Source organism: Bombus flavifrons, chromosome 14 (genome assembly GCF_040668555.2).
Source record: "Bombus flavifrons isolate JBK064 chromosome 14, iyBomFlav1_principal, whole genome shotgun sequence".
NCBI lineage: Eukaryota > Metazoa > Arthropoda > Insecta > Hymenoptera > Apidae > Bombus > Bombus flavifrons.
Window position 1 is genome coordinate 2,305,600 of NC_138455.1, and position 22,963 is coordinate 2,328,562.

Below are 22,963 nucleotides of genomic sequence, written 5' to 3' on the forward strand. Positions count from 1 at the left end.
TGCGTGGTGCAACTATGAAAGCATGTTTTTGTAACATAAAGCATTGGTTTGTAGATAAACGTATATGCTTACGTATGTTTGGGCCACAGCTTGCAATACACACGCGTTCGATTTCGGGCAAGTTCATATATCGAGCCGTTTCAAGTTGGAAAATAGAGAGAGAAACACATACGAACGTGTAAACCCCATCGACTGAAAGATCCTTGTGCTCCTTGCTTGCGGTCGCGCTCCATGAGCAAATAAAATAGCGCTCGATGCAGTATCGATAACACCAGCGGCGTCGTAAATTCACGATGAATCCTATTCGAAGAATTGGAAAGTGATTTGTTATTCCCTTTTGGGGTATTGCTTCGAACAGAGAACGCATCGTTAACCAGTCTGCTTTAGAAAATCTGAGCTGATGCATGTACCGCTTAATTGCTAATTACAGTTGTGCCATAGCTTGTGCAAAAAGGAATTAATGAAGTTTACAGTCTGTTAGTTTTACTTTATTTTTAGTTTAGTTTTAGGTCTTCTTTTTTATTTTTCAGACAATTTATTCGGATGGTATAGAAAACTTATAGTACGTGCAGTGGCACATGAGAAGATTCGAATCGAAAGAGACTCATATTGTTGTGCCTTGGAGTGCCAACATTGTTTTGGTTTGCTAGGTTCAAAGGTGAACAAACTCCGGACAAAACATTATCGCTGTTATTTTTAATCGTTAACCGGAGTTACATTTGAACTTTTTGTAATACTACCGGTCGATACAAATAGACGAACATACTCTCTAGGACAATCATAACAAATCATAGAGTAGAATAGCGTAGAGTTGAACAATAGCATTGAGCGAGCGACGATTACATACATTATCTCTATACATTATCTCTGTACTTGTACTTAATGTAATTTTAATATACACTGACTATTACAATTTTATCACTCGTCTCTTTAATAAATCAACAAGTATAATAATCCAAGACATACGTAAACTGAAAGAAACTTTCAAGACAATGCATTTTTATCGCGTTATTATGCAATTATATGTTTGGAGTTAGGATTTTATGCAGTTGCTTGTTGATTTGTCAAGTAACATCGCTTTTCCGAAATAATGATGAAATGGAACCTAAATAAGAACACGTTCCACCTACTTTGAACATTTTACATGAATATTAAGCGTTTCGTAAACATTTAGTTAAATCATTAAAAAGCGACGCTAGATATTTGCCCATCTATCCAATATACACTGTACATGTTCCTATATTTCATTGATATTACGATATCTTATCCTTCCATAATATTGAAATATTTCCATGGAAAAGAAAAACACAATCCTGAAAATATGAAGAGATATTGCTGGTTTTCTAAAGAAACATTTCATTCAAGAAAAAATTTTCTCCATCAAGAGAGGAAGTCTTGTAGAAACTTCCTACTGCCCTGTACAACTATCTTTCGCGACAAAAAAAAAAAAAAAAAAAATTATTACGTCCAATAAAATATTGCGCAGTGTATAAAGAAAAAGAAGTAATACAGTAAACACAGTACTCTTGTCAGTATTGTAATATTCTACTATACGTGCTATCACGTTATCTCACATTTTATACAAAAAAAAGACAAAATATAAAAACGTTTTTGAGAAATTAAAATAAATATTACCTGTCCTTTTCTATACAAATAATAACTATCACAGAAAAAGTGCGCAAATATAATGTAATGTTTGTAAAAATTGAATAGTATGGTGTAGTATATCTCCATCTACTGCAGCTCGCGAGGCAAAATATATAAAATTCGCATGGCAGTCAGTGTGTTAACGTGTCATGTATGTACAGTATGCGATGTAAAATCGGAAACAGCAGGATTTGCTTTTTTCAAAATTGTTCAATTTTCTTCGCAGCCATAAACGAGAGAACGAAATCGTTCGCGATAAAGATTCAACAGCATCAACCAGCGAACATCAGCCTGCCTCTATGATTTACGACTCGGTGACGCTCTTATCGGTACAGCCTGCTGTTTACAGCGCGATTCCGTAAGCGCCGGCACAAACGGCGGCGTTACGCTCCGTCGAAAACTCATAAAATCACAATATAAATTACGGGACAATAGGCCAGCAGATACCATGAGGAAACCATTGTATCGCCAGCAGCCAGGTAACAATGGTCCACTGGGACAATAATATGCCAGAGAGGGATGTAATTATCTTTGGTGCACGAGATACTCGGCATTGTCACGCGAATGTCTATCCGACCGCTATTCGAGGCGTCGGAGATCCGTCAAACGATGAAAGATCCGCGCCGGTTTCAAACTTTCCCCATGGAAGTTTCATCGATCGTGGTTACCTACGTACAGGCAAATTAATCCTCGTATTAATCGTCAAGTAACAATCGATCCTTTTTACCCGATTCCTTTTCGCATTTGATTCTTATTCAACCTTCTTATAGAAATTGACCATATCACGGTACGTTACTGCTTACATGCAATACTAATGCGACAGAGCTTTTTATTTCGGAACTAATTCATATAGATGTTTCTAAAGTAGAAAACGACAAGGTTAAATGACATCGTTGTGATGCATTCTACTTTAGCGATAGGGAAAAACGAGAGTATCGATGTTTTGTATTATCGCGTTTCGCGTTTCCGTTCGATGGAAGACGCTTTAACTCCTGTGTATACCATCAAGTTCTAGGGTTTTCAAAGGAAATTGTATTATCGGCGATCGCGATTACCCTGTTGCCAACGATAAAAGAGAACTGTTCGTATAAGTGAATGACATGCATGACGACCATGGATGAAATGGACGACCGAGTTGGAACGAATACCAAGTTGTTTTTAAGTGGTTTTATTGTTTGCACGATTCACTGGAACTTTCCTCTCTGTACCATATGTATAGAAAATGAAGTTGTTGGATTCAGTTGACGCGAGTTTGCTTATAATTGCGAAGGTGATACAACATATTGATATACGCTGAGAAAAGAATATTTTTTGAACAGGCTTTAAGATCACGTTTCAAGGATGTAGATATGTCTGTACACAAGAATTTAAGTGGATGAGTGAAAGAGACAGAGAAAACAGAGAAAAGTGAAATGTGTGCGTGCTGCAATAAATGCTTGCGGAAAATGTGTACACGACTAGATAAAAGTTCGGCGGTTGAGTTCCGAATTCAAAGTTGAGAGGCACAGAGTTTCTGGGAGAATCAAGAGCAAGAGCTTTTGAGTGTGAATTCAATGGAGAGTTTAACAGAACGAGAATGATAACGTAACCAAATTACCATTTATAAAATACCATTATTGTTCTTTTATTTAACATTTGTATTATACGTATATTAATATATTAAAATCCAGTCAAAGTTATAACAGACTGCAAACTTTTATGCAGCTGAATGTATTCAAATATTCAACTTATACGTAGGAAATATACCATATCATGGAAGATATATGTCAATTAATGTAATAAAAAATACATATTATATTTATATTTACGCAATGTGAATCATGTTCCTTTGTACCTATATTTAGTATCATAACTTGTGTTACAATAAATAACGATAGTTTTTTGAAACTTTTCTACCGCAAATTGGTATCACTTATCTGAAAAAATTAGTTTATAGACTATAAAAAAAGAAATACACGTACTTGCAGAAATATACATATTTGAATTTGCTTTAGTATCATGCCGAGACCCCAAAATTTTGGAAATTTCCAATATTGTATCGTAACCAATATTTGTTTTCGAATAATTGTTAATAAATTTTTATTGCATTCTTTCTTACGTTTCTTAAAGAATTATGAATTCAATTTATTCCGAGCAATTGTATTTGATATAAATTAATGAACTAATTATACGGTAGTTATTTTATGAAAGTATCATGGATCATAATAAATGCGAATCAAAGAAAGATATGTAACTATGTCGTTCGTGTAAACTATGCAAAACACATGTAATATGAAAGATATGCATCCCCGTAAAAGTTCACAGTCTAGTTATAGCACTTACAGTTAGCACATCCATTTTTTTTAAATCCGTCTTCAATCAAATGGAACTGTTTCCAATTTATAACGATTACCATTCCAGAATTCCAAAATTCTTAGAATCAAGCTGTTACAGTCTTTCTTCGTCTATCCTTTCTTTTAAAATAATTTATCTCTAAAACGTTGTTACTAAAAATTAATCTACAGCGTAGGCAGAAAAAAGTTACACACGAAAAAATTAAATTTTTAAGCGAGTAAGAGAAGAACGAACGTCTCGTCGTACGTGTACCTGTTCACGGAGAAACTTTATCGTCGATACACAACGCGCCAAGCGCTTAAACTGAATCATACGATTTCTCCGCAGCTGGCTGTAACCGCGATAGAAAAGGAAGGCTGCAACGTGAAGGATTTTCGTGTGCCGAGAAAACACGCGGTGGCAGCATCGCGTGAAATTCGCCCAGGCTTCGGCTCCAACCGAATTGTTTGAATTTTTGATCCGTGAAATTAAATCTCTCGTCAGTTTTGCTGCCGGGTTGCAACGACGTCGCATCCTCCGCGACGAACAAAATCGCGTCACAACGCAAATGCGATACGTTGCGACAAATTAACTTTCCCTCGTTCACCCCTTCTCGTTCTATGCGACCATGCTGCGTTGAATTCGCAGCATTTTCAGCTAAAAAATGCTGAAAACGATACAAAGAGAACGATAACAATCGCACGTTCGGAGAAAGACGACGTATAGAGCGAAAATGACGCTTATTAAGGCGAAGTATTTGCATCTGACAATTCGCGGAAATAAACTGTTTCCGTACACTTTCCGGTCTTTTGATAATGAAGATAATTTTCGAGATCAAAGTGGATAAGATTTTTTTATTGAAGAACTGGAACATGAAAATTGGATTTTCTCAATAAAGCTGTTTTGTGAAATTTTTTGTTCTTTGATTATTCTTTATCAAACTAAATAGATCGCGTCGGTATATGGGAAACTAGGGAGCGGGGTTTAAATTCGGGATATCATTTGATTGTAAGTACGTACAGTTCTATCTTTTAAGAAGCTTATAAACAGAAATAAGATTGTTGAAAAGGGGCGAATTACAAAGAAAATCCAGCGCACGAAATATTTCGCAAACTGAATTAAAAATAGCGATGAATTCAAACCAATTACAAATTAGCCGACAAGTTGCAATAAACTCAACAATTTCGTTCAAAGGATGTAAATCGGAAAACATGACTGTAAACCAGCAGATCGTGATGGAATTAACTCAAGTTAAAAGTACAAAGTCAAAAGTATCAAGAAATTTGTCCAATTTACCAAGTCGCATTCACCGTGCTCAATTGCGGACGACACGAAGAGCTGTAATAAAGGAAAACCAATTAAGTTCCGCGAGACAGGAAAAATAAGGGAAGTACGCCTTTCTCGAGGCTCGTGAAATTTCATGAATATTTCTTAGTGTTTCCTGGATATTCCACGTTCTACAATTACGCACGACACCCTGTATACGCATATACGTGTTATAACAAGATATGCGTTGATGCTACATGAAGAAGTAAGTCGATAATATACATAGAATATATATAGAATAAAATTATAGAAAACATACAAAATAAAATTTGTTTATACAACTCTTTTTGCTTGCGACTCGAACAGCACCTCTGTCTGTAACGTAACAATTTGGAATTTTTCTTGCCTGCGAAATTCCGCTTGTTCCGTGATCTTTTCAAGTTTCTTCCGCGAACTTCCAAAACGACCCATATAACGGCGCTCGGCCGACAAGATTTCATTAAAAAATCTCGAAGGGAAGAAGACCCGGCGAGATAGAGTAGGAAGAAGCACTCCTTTATTCTCGTTTTATCTATATTTCGCGGTGCTCTTGTTGCTAGTCAAGCATCTTTAAAGTTACAGTAAGATTCAAAGCGTTACGTATTCCGTCTATAAACCTTCGCTAAGGCTGCAAGCAAGTGGAATTGGTCCGCTTTCAATGGAGCTATTTGATTTCTAAAGTACGGGACGATCGATGACTATCGGCTAAATGAGACAAAGCTGCATTATGCCCGTTTACGTTCACGTACACGTGAATTTTTGTTTAAAATATCGCCATATTTCGTTGGGATCAAACAAGAAAGTTCACTGATTTTTCAGCTCAATTTGTAGCTAACGAACGGACGCCCGCGTTATCCAAGATAGCCACGTAACTAGAGATACGCGACACGGTAGAAAGATAATTAAGCACGCGGTAACTGTATGGGAGAAAAGTATGCGGTAACATTTTCTCATACGTATCCTCGTTTCTGAGAAAATCGTGTTTGTAAACTTGCCAGGCACACCGCCGCTTAGAAGCGTTAAGATATTTACGAGAAGTAAAATAAATCTAAAATCATGAATAGATTTGCCAATATTTAAACAAATTCGTATTTTTATGAGACTAACTTAAAAAGACGGATTCTAAATTTGATATTAAATTTTATTAAAAATAGTACTTCGGATATTTTACACGATTTAAATTTCCGAGAAATCTGCGGTCTAATAAACCGAAGGAATTTTATAATGACGACATAATGTTTTTGCTAAGAGGATAAGAAAATGTAGGACGCGGGTTGATTACATTTCTTCGTAGCATCCGAAGGTATATTTCAAATATTGATTTAAATAGTAGAGTTAAATAACAAACGGCACAAACTAATTGGACGATCTAATAGTTTTAATTAATTAATCATTAATTCGTATATTACAGTATGTGTAGAAGTTTAGTATATATTAATTAGTATAGAAAATACGTCAACGCAAATTGTGCCTAATATGTACATAGGAGTTAAGTACGTGGCGAAATCAATGAAAAAGTCAAAGAGAAATTTCTGAAAAGGAAGTAATTCACTGGTTATAGGATTTAATCATCATTCATGAAAATACTTGTTTATTCTGTCGAAATATATTTTTATTTACTCGATACAAAAAGGAAGCAGAAAGTGAGATCGTACGAAAACAACCAGAAACAACCAGAACAAATCTCGAAACAACCAGAACGAACCTCGAAACAACCAGAACAAACCTCGAAACAACCAGACATTGCGTAATTAGTACTTTTGGAGATAGAGAGAAAAAAGATGATGTAACTCAATTTTGAGAAAGCGAATGAGCCCGAAGTGTGCAATCTGGTTTTGGAACAACAAGATCACGTTTTTCTCATTTTTGTGGGCTCGTTTCGCAGCATCAGGGAAAACCACACTCATCATCCTTCTTTAGAACAAGTAAATAACAAGGAAAAGAAATGAACCGAGAGAGAAACACAACCGTTCGTAACCTGGACCTTCTTATTCTCCGCGTAGCTTATTTGCCGAGTGAAATTAAAATTTTTATTAAATCTCAACAGACTTGAAATACGCATATCTGACTACTTTTTGATAAAACCACTACCAGCAGAGATACTCTACCTTGGAGATAATTACAAAATTAAAAATGATATTAGTAACAAGAAAAATATGTACTATGTATTCAGAAGCTATCATATTTTAGGAAGCAGCTAATAGCGTTTTAAATTGAATTTTTTCATAATTTTAATGCTAAAATTCTTGTCGAAATTTCAGATTCTTGGTTTTTGCAGATATTAAAAATATTTGTAATTAATTGTAATTATAATTACTGACGATTATATCATATTAATGTTGCCAACATTAATTTTAACGTTAAGATATATTTATCATTGGCAAATGAAGATATAGTTGTATATGAACTACCACACGTGACTCATAGGATAATTAGAGTTAATATATTTAGGGCAAGCACAAATGGACGTTGTAATTACAAAATGAAGTTAATACTTACTAACAGTATGAATTATAGGAACAAATAATTTATAGAGTAGAATTCCGATAATTTGGCATGCTCGAGATTTCAATAGTTCCAGATTTGTTGACCATACCTGTAATACCTGTAAAAAAGAAAACAATAACTTTTAAAAAATGATAAACAGACGACATATTTTGTGATAATTGAATGATAAATAAAAACTCTGTTACTATGTAGAAATAATAGTGTTTCCAAAAAACTTCATTAGCAAGGTACACACAAATGATTGTGGTTCTCTGATGGAGTAACCAGAGATTCAGTTACACATCATCCTACGCGAGACATAAATAAATATTTCCTTTGTATCGTTCAGTCCCAATATGCCTTCAATATCTTATCGTAAACGCGTGTGTATTCTGCTGATATATGAAACACAAAGACTCTGACATTATTTTTTCCTTCAGTGTTTTCTCGCAGGATCCATAAACTAGCATAAGCGAAGCACGAAGGGAGGAAAACCATTACCCCTAATGTAGAAACTGGGTCAGAAGATGAAGGAACGTGATATCTTTAGCGAGATCGAAAATTAAATTACTGGAATCTCGGAGATAGATAACTCGTTACAAAAAATGTAGTAATGCTTTGTAACTATAGACTACGAACGTTGCGTTCATGAGAAATTTAAAGCTGCGAAAACGTACAGAGTGTTATATTTCACGAATAGACTGCGGAATTTTGCGCATCTGTGAAAATGCAGATAAACACGGGATTCGCGCAATACCTATGCAGGAATATATAAAAGATGGAAAGTTATAATGTTTGTTAAAAATACTTGTTATAATATCTAGTGGCTGCAATAAATCTCTCAAGTTGTATTTCTTTGGTTTGTACTTATAGAAATATGAATTCGCATAAAAATCCGCGGTCTATTCATGAGTATTCAAACACTGTCGTGAGTCAGTATACAGTTGCTGTAAATTGACCAAAGTATCTGACCGTATGCCCTATTTTATAGTACTTGATTTGAACTGCTGAAAGGAAAATCCCAGGACACGTAATTAATCCTGTTACGGTCTTTTCTATGTCGCGATTTTACTCCTTTTAACAAGCTACAAGGTTTGTAACAAAGTTTCAAGAAAAACGTTAACATACACTTAAGACCGGAACTCGTGCATATCAATGACGATTCTTTTATACTTTCTTCAAACATAAGAAACTTGTTAACGATATAAAAAATGCGATTAAATCTAGAATGTTTCAAAGAAAGCAGCAATTTATTATAGCATTACACTAACAAGATTAAATATTTGTGAGAATAAAACGCGACTACAAGTTCAGAGATTGCAAATATGTACGCATAAAATACGAAGTTCTATGGGTATATCACACTGAAGCTTCCAAACAACTAATTATACATTCTGAATACCTTCTTCCGCAACTCTAAGTCCTATTCATTCTCATTCATCGACGCTATCCGATCCGAAACTTCTGCCGATGGAAACTGCACTATTTTCTGAACAACGCTCGAACGTCACGTCTATCGAAATTGTAGCTACGTTAAATTTCACGGAAAAATTGGGAAAAATGTTTGAATACTAGCTATCGTATAAACAAAACAAAGTGTAATCGGATAGAATTTGCTTTGTAGTTGCAAAACGTGATAAAGCTCGCATCAATGAACGTGATGAAGCTCGCATCAACGAACGCGTGTTCCAATTACGATGCTTATTCGAGAATCGGTGAAAGTCTACACGAGATAAACGTAATTCGATTTGTCATGAATAAAAAGAAGAAAGGGGGCAGATTAAAGCAAAGGAAAACTTCGATGGTTTTCTGTTTTATGAAATACTGGGTTAGTTGCAATCAGCGTATTCGATAAGACAACACGAGAATGCTACTTAGACCATAGAGAACGTGTAACCAACTGCGAAAATCGAGTCTCTGCCGGCAAAAGCCCAATAAATATTGCACGATTCCATGACCTACCGCAATGTGGTTGAGCATGCCAGCCACGCAATCAGTAAAGCCAGCATTTTTATTAACTTTTCGAACAGCGAGCACGAACGAACTTCGATACACGAATATATACGCTTGTTCTTTTATTTTTTTTTTTTTTTTCATCAAATTTATTAGATATAAACCTTCTTTATTCATTTCTACTTCGAATCCCGAATAATTCTGAAATCTTTGCCAAATTTTTTCTCTGCGGATTTAAGATATTTTTGAATGTTATTTATTTGAGTGGTTTAGATTACAACAATAGTTAAAATATAATCTACAGCATGCTTTTGTACGGTGTACTAAGCGTGTTTTGCGATTGAGGCAAATCATAAAAAAGAAAATTTCAATATTCTTCATTCTTTTAAATTTTACAATCATATATTTTTCTATACACCAGTCGACACAGACTTTTATCCTTTAATAGTTCTTAAACATTTTAATAACCTGCCAACGATTTCTCAAATTTACTGCTTAAGTTTCTTTAAATGTTCCAATACTTACGAACAGTTATATAGCATTCGATAGTAATAGCTAACAAGTTGACTGAGACATTTCTAAAAGAGCCAAGGAAGTTGACTAAGAATTTCAATAACGAAGGAACTGAAAATTGACATTCAGACGTTTCTCAAAGTAACATGGTTGATGACGCTTTCGCGAAAATCCCCTGTCGACCTTCGGTCCAGCAAATACTCCCGATATCGAAAGGTTTCCAGCGGATTTACCACGATTTCTCGAATCGTAAATCATCCTCAATTCACCGATGCTTTCCATACCGTGGGATTCGTAACTCTCTGCTACTGGCAAACATTCTCTTTTGATTAGAACACGCGGCACGAATCGAAACGGCTCGAGTCGGATATAACATCGTTTGTGACGCAGCGCGTCCGCGAAATGAGTTTGGAAGTTGCCATGATTTCTCTTTCGAGGCGGTGATTCCTCGAGACCTGTCGGCTTTTCTACCTTTTCATCCATTCTGCTCGAATTTACATTAGCTATAAGAAATATTGACACGACATTTATATGCCAGTTAGTTACGTCCAAGTATATTAATTTTTGTATCATCTAGCGGTAATCTCGTATCGTTAAAAAACGTTATACCATGAAGACGGAAGGTAGACTCTAATAAAAAGGAACTTCACTGGAAGATAAGAGTATATGAATGATGTTGGACAATTAATTCGTAGAGAAATATTCTTCGCTCTTTCTTATTCGAATGTGATAATTGGAGGGGAAATTTTAATCATAGGATTAGGTGGAAGAGAAGCTCTTTTCGAGTTATACCTCTTTGGAAATACTTTGTTAATTTGAAAATCCAATTTCAAACTTGGTACCATATATAGGTTTTCTCAAAGATGAAATAAAAATATGTGACCTGTGTTATATATCCTTTGACTTTTATTTAGGAGAATTTATGCTGCTGAATACATCACTTTAACGTTTAGAAGGAAGAAAAGGAGAAGAAATTTAGTGGGAAGAAATTATAATATATGGAGGTGTGAAAATTACTAGACTGAAGCTATAGAAAGGGCAGGTTCTTTATAAAGAAAAGGTTTGAAATTTATGGCCATTTGAAGTTTGGTGTTTTAGAACGTTGAGGTTATTTTTCTAGGTAATAAATTGTTCGCTCCCTTAGAATAGAATCAGTAATCGTAGGAAACTTCTTCGATTAAAACGATTACTGCACTACTCGTGAAACTTTGAAACTGGGTTAGAAAGCGACGACACTGTTTATGTTGTAACAAAAAGCAAGTACGCTTAATGGATATAGAAAAAAAGATTACAAATAATTACTTTAAATGTTCGAGATAACAATGGTAGATAAGTCGTTTAAAATTCTCCCAATATAATTATGATAGTCGGATGTCATTACAGTAGTAGCGAAATTTCAAATTGTTTCGAATGACACGCGTAGTATGTTCGTAAAAGATGTGGACAAGTGTGCGAATACTTTCGTGAAATCAAGTAAGATTCGAGACTGTCGTATTCTTCTCATTATTCGTATCTTGCACTTGGCGACCGTCTTTTTTAACAGTCGCTCGAAAGAGCAACGATAAGACAAGCTGAATACACTCCTTTGGAAGTGCGCTAAGGAAAATGCAAAAGAGAAAAATTTATAGAGAAGAGCATCCTCGCCATAGACGAGAATACAAATCTCGAAACTTCTTTTCACTCTTGACGGTGCACCTCTCAAGTTATTATAATCTCTCGGCACAATATTCATTCGAGTCGTTTCTTCTTTTCATTCTTCCGACTAACCTCGTTACGCGGCCAAGGCCTCGTCTCTTCTCGTCGCAACAAAACGCCCCGCCACGCTGTTATAATGGTCTCCCTGTCCTTCCTTGTACTTCAAGGAAAAGAGCAAGAAGGAACTGTTGTCGCATTTACAATTCAACGTCTTAAGCGGTGGATCATAATGTATCAGGTCGATCGACTTGTTTTAACCGGACGCGAAACTTTTAAAACACAATTACTTGAAGCAATAAGTATTACACTTCAAGTACATGCTGTATGCTGTATGCTATTATATTTCTATTATGCTTTTACAACTATCCATACACTTTGAACAATTTTTAGCAACAATATATGCCATAGGAAGATTCCACCGTAATACAAAATCTCAAACAGAGCGATACATTGTTCGTCGAAAATGAGTGTCCCAAAACAACCTGTAGAATTCTTCTAAACCCATCTGATCCGCTAAATTACACATGATTGTAAGTATAAATCAAGCAAACCACTAAATTAGAGCGGCCAGGAGTCCATCGATCATGGGGACGAATTAATCTTACCATTACTGGCATTGGCCGCGGGCACAATACAGTTCACAAATTCGTTCGTCGATTGCTATAGAGGAGCATCACTCGAAACGTCATCGAGCGTCGCGCGATGGCAGGATAGATTTTTTACGACGAGTGCTCGCGAAGCACGCTCGTAACCAGAAGCTCGGTGGCGCGCGCGCCCGTTCGTCTGATTGAAAATCCAACATGCCATTGTACCGTTCCCGGGGACATTACGCGACGATTTCAATGTTCCGCCGGTGATTTTCGCGGCGACATTAACCGGCGTAAAATGCGTTACGCTGTTAACACGGCCACGGGATGAATCAACCGGCGTCAAACGCAGATCGTACAAGTATGCCAAACACGATGGAACGTGCAACGGGCCGGCGAACGAGCGACTATAATTGAATCACCGAACAAGCCACTGTAGTCCATATGTCGAATAATGATCCCACGTCGCGTTGATCAATGCGTCGGAATGCGTTCACACCGAGCCCCGAAGTACACCCAACTTCTGTCAGATATTTCTCGCGTGATCGATTAATTACAGCCGGCTCATTGTTCGATTATATCCAGCGATGGGGCACGTCGATGAATATCGTGATGCCACCCCTTCCCCCCGCGAGGGTGGCAACCCTCGCCGACGCATTACGTTATCGAGTTTTACCCTGGCTTCTATTCTCTTGCATATTGACAACCGAGCTTCGTCAAGAACGAACAAGAAGCGGGAATCAGAGAATATCGATGTAATGACACGTGACGGTAATAATGGCTTCCTTTTCTAATGGTTTTTTAGGATCTGCTTTCTAGCCTTCCTCTGAATGTAATGGACACGCCGGTGCGCTGATTGATTGATCGAAGAGGATGTTCGTTTGATTCTAGTGAAAGAGATATCATTTGTTTTTTATGATTTTTTAAAGTCTAGGTCGTTTGCGAAATACTGGCTAAAACAATTAGAGAACTCTCGTTCGTGTCACTTTTATATTTAATGACCATTGCTTGTGTCTGCACACTTTTTTCTCTTTTAATTCTTGTTAAATGTTCATTTTTCTGAACGTATTGAGAAGTAAGCGATGGTTTTGTTTAAATTTCATAAAATCATTAAATTTAAGTGGAAGGGATGATGACAAAAATATATTTAAACATGACATATGTTTTGTAAAATATACAGTACAATATTAGGATATCCTAGCGTAAATTAAATTTTCATATTGTGCAGGTGGTTTAGTTTTCTTTGACTCCCCCTCTTTCGCTACAATAGTAAAAAAGACAGAATACGATAACATTAATTGATTAATAAAAAGGAAATTAAATATCTACGTTGACCCTTAAAGGGTTGCTACAAGATCTGTAAATTCACTAATATTATTAGTTGATAGTTTATTATACTATGCGCATATCGCAATGTTTTATAATCGAATATGTAGAACTTTTATTTAATCCAAAGTATCGGCTTCTATAGGCGCAGCTAAAATATCCTATATATGTATAGTCCATCGAGTTTTGCGTTTTATCTGGAAGAAACTTTTCAAATGCATATTGAATAGTTTTTATCAAACGATCGTTTATAATCTACGGCATCTTGTTGCGTTAATACAACGTTCAGGTGTTTGTACAGTCGTAACCGTACTGTTAATAAACACGAAAACTTAAAATGCAATAGCTTAGCAAACATCTGCTACAAATTTGTACAACGCAGAGTAAATATATTCGATTTAAGGTAGGATACAATTTTTATCAAGAAACAACAAAAAAAAAAAAAAAAAAAAAGAAAGGGAACTGTCCTGTAAACATCAAAACCATTGTCGTATGAACTCGTATTTCTCTTCAAACCCTCTGTGTTTGTCGATGGCGTACAAAGCCAAACTATGTAAAATAAATATCCATCTTCGATCGGTGGATACCAGCAAATAGCTGCAGAAAAAATATACGTAACCGATAGGTTAATAAATAATTTGTATTCGTATATTGACTTCGATAGTACTAGGAAACATATCTGTATACTTCTTTTCCCAAGTCAACGAATAATCGCGAACAATATCAAGTGAGCATTTGAAATTTCATCGTTAATTATTATCACACATTCCTTTCTTAATAAAATAAAAAGGTACGTTTCTTTCACTAACTATCTCGATTGAGATTTCTTCCTTTGGCAGTAACATGAATTTTTAGAAAACTGAATAAAATTGAATAGTAAATATTGGAAAATGTCACTAAACGGTATAATTACCAAAACCAATAACGCTAAAAAGTCCATCTGCTGTGCATTGTTCGCTGAGTAACGTCGGCGATATCTCAGATAGAAGGTAAAAGAAAATGAAATTCCGCAATGATCATCAACCAACGCCGGTCAGGTTTCACTAGCCGTGGTAAATCGTTGCAACGTGGAAATACCGAAGGGAACATTTATAAACCGTTATCGAAGCGTACACGGTACCGGTCGTTATTCTTCCACGCGTGTTCCCCAAAAATTTTCTAATTTCGCCGCGCAGCATGGTGGAAGACGAGCGCCACAGACGACCACGAACAACAGGATTCCAATACATCGTGAGCCCGGGCTTAATCCTACTTTTCTCTACATCCCCGGTGGTACCGGCGTTCTACGTCCGGCCCCTTCTGTCATCTACCCCGCTGCGTCTGAAAGCATTGTTGCAGTATCTATAGGTCCCATAATATTGGCTGTATATCACGATTATATCCCGGAAGGTGGTTCGATACATCGACTCCAGCGTACAACCAATGTACGTATCGGCCACGACGGTTTTATGCACACCGTTAGCAAAGCAATGGTCCATTCTACTCTTTTTCTCTGCAAGCCAAGCTGTCTCTGAGTAACCTTCCTTATCTTCTTGATGCACTGCCAACGCATCCCTAGCGTGCTATTTTCCACTTCTCGATTCGGCTCCGCCCCATTGCAAGACTAATCTTCGTAAAATGTTTCAAGAAACAGAAACGAAACATCGTGTATGTTGTAAAAAAATATACGGTAACGCTGTGTCTATCGAACTGGCGATTTTGCTTTATTTGCTGACCATCGCTGTACCCACTGATTCTGCAAAACGACTTTATGAAGTAAGCTACTACACCTTTTTATATACGCAGTTAATTATATGGGTAATATAAAACTATTTCGAGTCGTGACACTTTTGATGCGACATTCACTTGGCAAAAGCTGCGAATTTTGTAGAAAGTTTGAGTTATGTCACGGTGCCAATGAATGAGCGATATGCGTGTCGTGATTTGGATTTATGCGTTCGATTGTTTCCCAGTGAAATTATTGCCTTCCATATCGGGTAGAGGCATCGGTTTTCCACGCTTTCATACCGAATTAGCGCATAGCGAGAAACAAGCAACATCGATGACTGCGGGAGATTCGGGCAAGCGGTGCGATTAAAACGAAAGTCTCGTTGCGTTCGATTGCTCGTGGTTCGATTCTATTATCGTGTAATTCGCGCTTCTGATGTTTTCGGCAACTGTACGTTACAGCGGCAACGGTTTCGTTAACCGAATCGCGTGTGCTCGCTAGTCCTGCGTTACGTTCCCTGTGTTTCCAGGTATCATTGCGTTGGGTATTATTAAACAACCAGTGTCTCATGAAAACGTTTGAACATTTGCCATTACCATTATTACCAATATTCATTAAAAAAACACGAATATACAGGGTGGTTGGTAATTGGTGGTACAAGCGGAAAGGGGGTAATTCTACGCAAAAAAAAGAAGTCGAAAATATAGAATAAAAATTTTTCGTTTGAGGCTTTGTTTTCGAGAAAATCGACTTTGAATTTTCGCTCGGTACGCGTGCGGTACGTTATAACGGATCTCACTCGGATGATCCTTTACTTAATTTACCATCGCGGATGTAGCTAATGTTGATTGTTACGAATGTGGACACTACAAGAGACTATGAGTAATCGCAGCGATAGGATGGTAAAGATGATGGTGACAACGAGTTCAGGTTCGATAACGAATCCACGGTCCACGGGATGACGATTACCAACGTACTACATGATGCGGATAACTGTCTCAATAACTCAATCAGCAATGCGCCCAACGAGTCACTAACTAACTATCTGCGTAACTCTCCGATCCAAAAGAAACTGCCCTTATATACTCCTGTCCCAACTTCTCGGGTCAATCTTTGTTCTTAATGAGGGCCATATAATCATTCCATACCTCTGTCAGGTACACGTCCCTTCTGTGACCCTGGCTACGTCTAGTGACCCGCTATGTCACTTCGAGCCCGAACCCATCGTCATAAAGCCAGATTGAAACATTAGAACTATTGCTTATTTTTATTACTTAAGTGTAGCTATAGTAAAAGTCTGGACTAGGGTATTGGGGCCCCTCCCAACATTCCAGCCGGGAAATCCCGATGTTCTTTAATCTCCGACATATATTTATACGTGTAGATTCAACCAAATCCAAACACAATCTGAACTTCAGGTGGAATGGATAAGAAAAATGTTTAACACCCATCATCTCAATTAATAATAAAATGCGTATTTAGGAAAAAGTTACAATAATTACGAAGAAATATCATTTATTTCCATTTTTCGGAGCTGCTTATGGAGCGAACTTGAACGTCATTTTTCTAGTCGATATCGAATTTCCCGAGCGAATAGGACTCATTTCGGTTATTAAAAGGTAAAGTACTATAACTTCCAACAATTATTTCTTTTCAACTAATTGCTCGTGTGACAAACTTCCCTCGTTATTCCCTTTCTTCACATTTAACAGCGCTAAAAATAACGTAGATGTTCGATTTCAGTGAGAACGAGAAAATATCAAAAGCCATTTCTAGCGTCAGAATAGCAACTTTTCATATAGCATAGACAGCCAACATATTAATCGATCGTAAGATGTTGAAAGTTTGAAAAATAACAATCGCTGTCCGCGGGTGACGTAAACTTTCAGCAATCCGTTGTTCTTAATACATACCGTGTTGAAAATATAAGCGTATTGCAATAACCTGCTTTACAAACTTTCGTCTCGTTCCATTCTGTGATTCATTCGGCTTCCATTGTGCTCGAATTTCTGTATAACGACGAAGCGTTACAGCAAATCGTCGGCCATAAGTCAACGAGAGCCCGGCTCTCAAGTATTTTTCATAACGAGACGCCATTATCTTGTATCTTGAAAGTTACTAAACGCGCGCTCAGTCGAACGTATTGTTCTCGAAGAAGCTTACGTCGGTCTCAAAAGAAGCGCATAATAACGGTGAGCGCGCGCACTTCAACTATGCAATTCTTGACTCGTAACAAATCCTTGAAAAATGGCTACGGACCACGCCGCGATCTGCATCGAGGCAAGAAGACAATTTTGAAACAATACTGCGATTCAAGAGCGCTTCAATTCTAGCGTAACGATCTCACCGAATTCAACAGTTTCATATCCTTTGAAAAACACTCGCCGTCATGTGATATTCGACTAGACGCGAATAATAGAAGCGATGCATGTTTCACTGCTGCTGCGCGAAGGATTTGACTTTGAAGGTTTCAAAATTTGTAGCTTTTAACAACTGTTCAAAGAATTACTATTAGGAAAACTCTACATCTTTTTCTTTTGTATACCAGTGACCTGGACACCGCCGTTACGAAGAAAGTAGAATTTAGCGAAGCAAAAAACAATTAAAAGAGGAGAAGTCCATATTATTGTGTCCTTGAATATGAATGTTGTTTTTGGGTTACAAGGTCTAGAAACAAAAGAGCTATAAGTAGATTTTTGTTGCTGTTTCTTGCAATCTTCAGCTAGGGTTACACACCAAGGTTAATTTTTTGGTAATGTCCTCTGCTTACTTGTGTTTACATCAATACGTATTTCTATTAAAAGATCATTCACGCGTTCCTCTATCAGATAATCTCAACAATAACGAAGCGTTGCTTATCAATGATTTAACACTTCACGGTGGTTGCCTGTTACGTTGTTAACATATAACATATTAACATTGTTAAAATATGAAAGTGCGTTTTACCCTAAAACCAGCTTTTTGCTTAATACACCGCTCGTCATAAAATCTTTTTTAAAGCAACTGAATTTTATAGTATGAAAACTGTACGAGCTTTTGCAATTGACTTTAGGATTTTTTTCTATTTCGGCTATGAAATATAACTTCCAATGGGACACGCAATCTCAAAAAAGCAATTTTGTATTATAGGAAACTGGACAACGGGTTCTGTCAAGTTGGTCGGAAAAATGTATTTCGAAAAGAACGGGAGGACGTTGTCGATTAAGCACCTCCGGAATACCGTTCGATTCGATGAAATAATTTGATCCAACCCCGGCCTCCCTTCAGATAAAACTCTCCCTTGCAATGATGGACAGAAAGAGCACGTTAATGGGCTTTCGTTCGTGAAACGAGTGATTTCGGTGATTTAACAAGATAATATGCTCGGTGGATGTGGGTCACGGAGCGGAATCGTCACGGCCGAATTAACACGGCCAGACACAAACGATTTTGTCGTTAAATTCAATACAGTCTGACTTCAAGATCCTACGGCTCTCCTAGATTATGTCATTCCGAGGACATTTGTTATCCAATTACGCTGTATTCCAGTTCCATCGTTCGATGTGTCCACGAATTACACCAAAATGCGTCAAACGTGTAAAAAAAGAAAAGAAAACGAACAAACACATACAATTGTGTCGAAAACAAATGAAAGTACGAATTAAGGCGTTTGAAAGATCAAAACAATCGCTTTGACGTATTACGAAGAGCAGCGATAGGATGGCCCATTTCCATTCAAATCTAGTGATTGCAATTTGCAGGTAAATCACAAAGCAAGAGGGCGAATATCCTTTCGCGTTAACCGAGTGGAAAATCCATTGAGATAAGCGGACAAGTATAAAAGGTCGATACGTAAGGTATTTACCACGTCACAGACGGAAACGATGAAGAATCTCAATATGGCGCGATACAGACGGGTGGTACGTGTGTAACACGCTGAATACGTACGCGTTTCCATGCGATAAGAAAGCCACATTTCAATAGTGATTGAATGCAACCGCTGCTGCCGCGGCTTAAGGTTAACACGGACGAGTTGTTTTCATTCCTCGTTCAGCAGTTTTTACCCCGTGCAAATTCAGTCTACGTTGCACCTCTATTTACATCCTTCGCTAAGATTCGATACGCTTTAAAGAGGTCTGCCTGAAAATCGGATACAACCTGTGAATTCGTATGGTCCGGTAAGTTATTCGTAAACGACAAAGTGTCCGATACTCGTATGTACGTCCCACCGATATACGAATCGAGTTTTCCCCTATGTGCACCGTATGGTGGTCCAACAACGATAATTCCTCCAAAGCTCCGTATAATTTACGATCGCATAATGCTTCAAGAGCTACTAAGGAAGCTTCTGTCTGTCGTTCGTGGATGGATAGGTTCATTTAGTCGATACTTTGATTAAACGATATGTTGTTTTGGAATGAGCGATCATTCTAATGCTAGAACTATTAAACCGGTTAAAATGACCGATAGGAGAATTTATAATTTAACATTTCTTATTATATGTAACCAATTCATTTGACATTTGACTTTGATGGAAGTAAAATAAAGTGAAATTTTTCTCACCAATATATTATTACATAATTGCTAAGACCATTAGCAAGTATGTTTTTACAATTAATGTTCATTACAATTTAAGTATATCGTAATAATTTTCTCTTTGACTCTTTAACTAAATAAAAAGCAAACAGCAGAAGGAGTGATAATATCGCACGAGAACAGTATGAGATACCATATTACAGGATTTTTTAAATATTTTACAGCTGGGAAATTATTCCGGCAAAATGGTAATTGAATTTAATTTTTCACTTAGAGAGGAAATAGAAGTGTGTTGTAATTTAAGTCTTGACGTTACAGTTATGATATCGTACATCCAATATTCATAGATATAATCAACATTCTAATAATTGGCAACGGATGCTTTTTTCCACAGAGAATTTCCACGAATTTCATTTTGATCGTGTTGTTCTACAAATAATTTATATCCGGATTTTTATGCAGGTAATTACGTTACTCGTATTTTTTCGTAATTAAAAAAGTTACAAACTTCATAATATTCCTGTAGCTTCACAAATATTGGAACACGTATAAGAAAATGAAAAATTATTGACATTACTCAAGCCTCTCGAAGATTATTTAATTTTAAATCATAGATTATCAAGAATTCGTGTATTCAATATTAACAATAATCGCATTTAACTATGTGGTCCTTGGTCAAATACATCGAATCTTGTGCAAATTACTTTGTTTAAATATGCATACGATATTCTAGAAAAATTACATGTGGTCAGACTGTTATTTGAAAAAAACGAAGTTTCACATGACCAACCTAATACCGCGAGTATCGTCGAAATCCAACGATCATACACTGAGATTCGAACAGCGTATTTGCGGACGAAATTTTTCTTGGTTGCTTTCAAGGGAATTCGAAAAATTGATTTACCGGCAGCATTTCAGGCACAGTGCATTGTGCCGATGGAACAATGCCCCCCCCCCCCTTACACGTTCGCCGATATACATATATCGTAGCGGTTTGTCCGATAATAATCTCTCTCAATTCCAGTAATTTCAATGAATTCTTCGGGTTAATAAATTAGTAATCAATTAAACCGACCATGTTAACGGATTATCAAATAATTGCAAATTGTGCGAAACGAGGTTATTTAGGCCAACTGAAAACCCGAACGTATCATTGACCGGCTGTTCCGGCGCTAAAACGTGACAACAGAAGTAGATATTTAATTATCACTATCATACCATAAGCTAAATGGATTTGACTGTTTGCTATCGTTATCGTATTCGTTGAAAGCACTAGTTGTTCGTGCTAATTTTCTCTGTTTACCTTCGTGAAAATTTTCGTGAAACTGTTTTCACGAAATTCCATTGATCTCGTTCTAACTATATTATGACTACTTATATTTCCTATTACTTATATCATCATATTGCTATATTATTAATATTAAATAGTATATTTACATTAGTTATATTACCCATATTACCATGAATATTATCTACGTATATAAAACCGCCGATAAATATTAGTTAAACTTCTTTCACGCTACTTCTTTCTTTGTCTCCAGCAGGTTATTTTCTTTTTCAATTATGTCACGTTAAGATCCCCCTGTTTAATCATCAAGTGATATCGAAGTCAAAAAATCGATGAAAATGTACAGTGGCTACGACAGGTATTAGCACATCGTTATATTTATTGTAGCATTTACATACTAATTACAGTAGAGTTTTGCTTATTCGAACTAATAAGAAGATAAAAGTTGTTCTGATAATGGAATTTTCGAATAATAGAATTACTTTTCCCATGTGAAATTTCATTCATTCAAATACAGATTAAGATTAGTCGACAGATTCTTTAAATATTCATTACGAATCCCGTATCCTTTTAGCTACGAAGTCACATGATTTTTCTAACATAAGTAACTGCATAGAGTTACATTCTTTTTGTACTTCCAACCATCGGAGCCCTTTTTCGAATACAACAAACGCTTCGGCATGAAAACCATTATCACTTCCGTTTGCTGTTTCCAGCGGAATAAGGTCGTCATTATCATCGTCTTTGTCTCGATAAAACCATTTTATTACGTCCGTATATTTAAATTTTCTTTACTGTTGCCAATATCCAAGAAATCCGTGTGCTTTAGATAATTTTCGATATAGTGTTTTTGTTTTTAATGTTAGCTTTTGTGGCTTTTCCAATCTTATATATTTTTCATCATTCTGTCGCAGTAACATCACTTTCGAGTTTTTTAATTACATCGTACTTTGTTATTAGTTCCATACTAAATCCTTACAATCAGAATTCAATCAATCGAATAAAGGAAATAATACATTGTATATGAATGCTAATAATATATGTACATGTACAGGAAGGAAAAGCATCAAAGAGCAATTGCGACAAAGTAATAAGTATAAGAGGTAGATAATATGTAGGATAAGTTAATGCGATATAAGCCAGAAATCATCGAAAGCCGGAAGGCAAGTATTACAATAAATAAGTGAAAAGAGATAGATATATTTTCCTTATATGGTTGTAAAAATTTCGCGCTACGGAAATGAAATGTAAAAGCTGATAAAAAAAGTGCTTTCATTGGAAAATAATTGTATATATGTACCAATATCTTTTGCACTCACTACTGTACTTACGTCCTCTCGTGATCTTCAATTATTACATACCTCACGGTACTATGCAAGTTTAGCGCAAAAGCTTTATTTCGTTGAAGCTATATTTCTGAAATAACTGAGTTGGCCACGTTGCATAACTCGCATAGTGTTTTGTTATACGATAGAGAAAACCGTACCAGCATCGTTTGAATATATCGCGGGGACACTCCAATTCGCCGTAAATACAATCGCTGGACGTATTAGATGCGAATAGCCGTTTCCTCTCTCTCGTATATTTGTTCGCTAATATGAACGTCGCGTTGCTGCGAAATGTTCA

General features: G+C 36.5%; 1 protein-coding gene and 1 long non-coding RNA gene across 5 annotated transcripts in view; one reads left to right on the forward strand and one right to left on the reverse strand.

The window, feature by feature from the left end:
• Positions 1 to 22,963, reverse strand: part of dpr1 (defective proboscis extension response 1) — a 454,795-nt gene that overhangs the window by 395,047 nt on the left and 36,785 nt on the right. Inside the window, exon 1 of one of the 4 annotated variants that reach the window (XR_011175062.1) lies at positions 7,765 to 8,574. The exons of 1 other annotated variant lie outside the window; for it this stretch is intronic. The gene's annotated coding sequence lies outside the window, so the exon portion shown is untranslated. Of the gene's footprint in view, positions 1 to 3,969; positions 4,651 to 7,764; positions 8,575 to 22,963 lie in introns of those variants that run through there. 2 more of the 4 variants (XR_011175060.1, XM_069127427.1) reach the window with 2 other exon arrangements.
• Positions 2,784 to 22,963, forward strand: part of LOC138187012 (uncharacterized) — a 43,486-nt gene continuing 23,306 nt past the window's right edge. The window contains exon 1 of the long non-coding RNA XR_011175066.1: positions 2,784 to 3,231. This is a non-coding gene — a long non-coding RNA (uncharacterized LOC138187012). The remainder of the gene's footprint in view (positions 3,232 to 22,963) is intronic.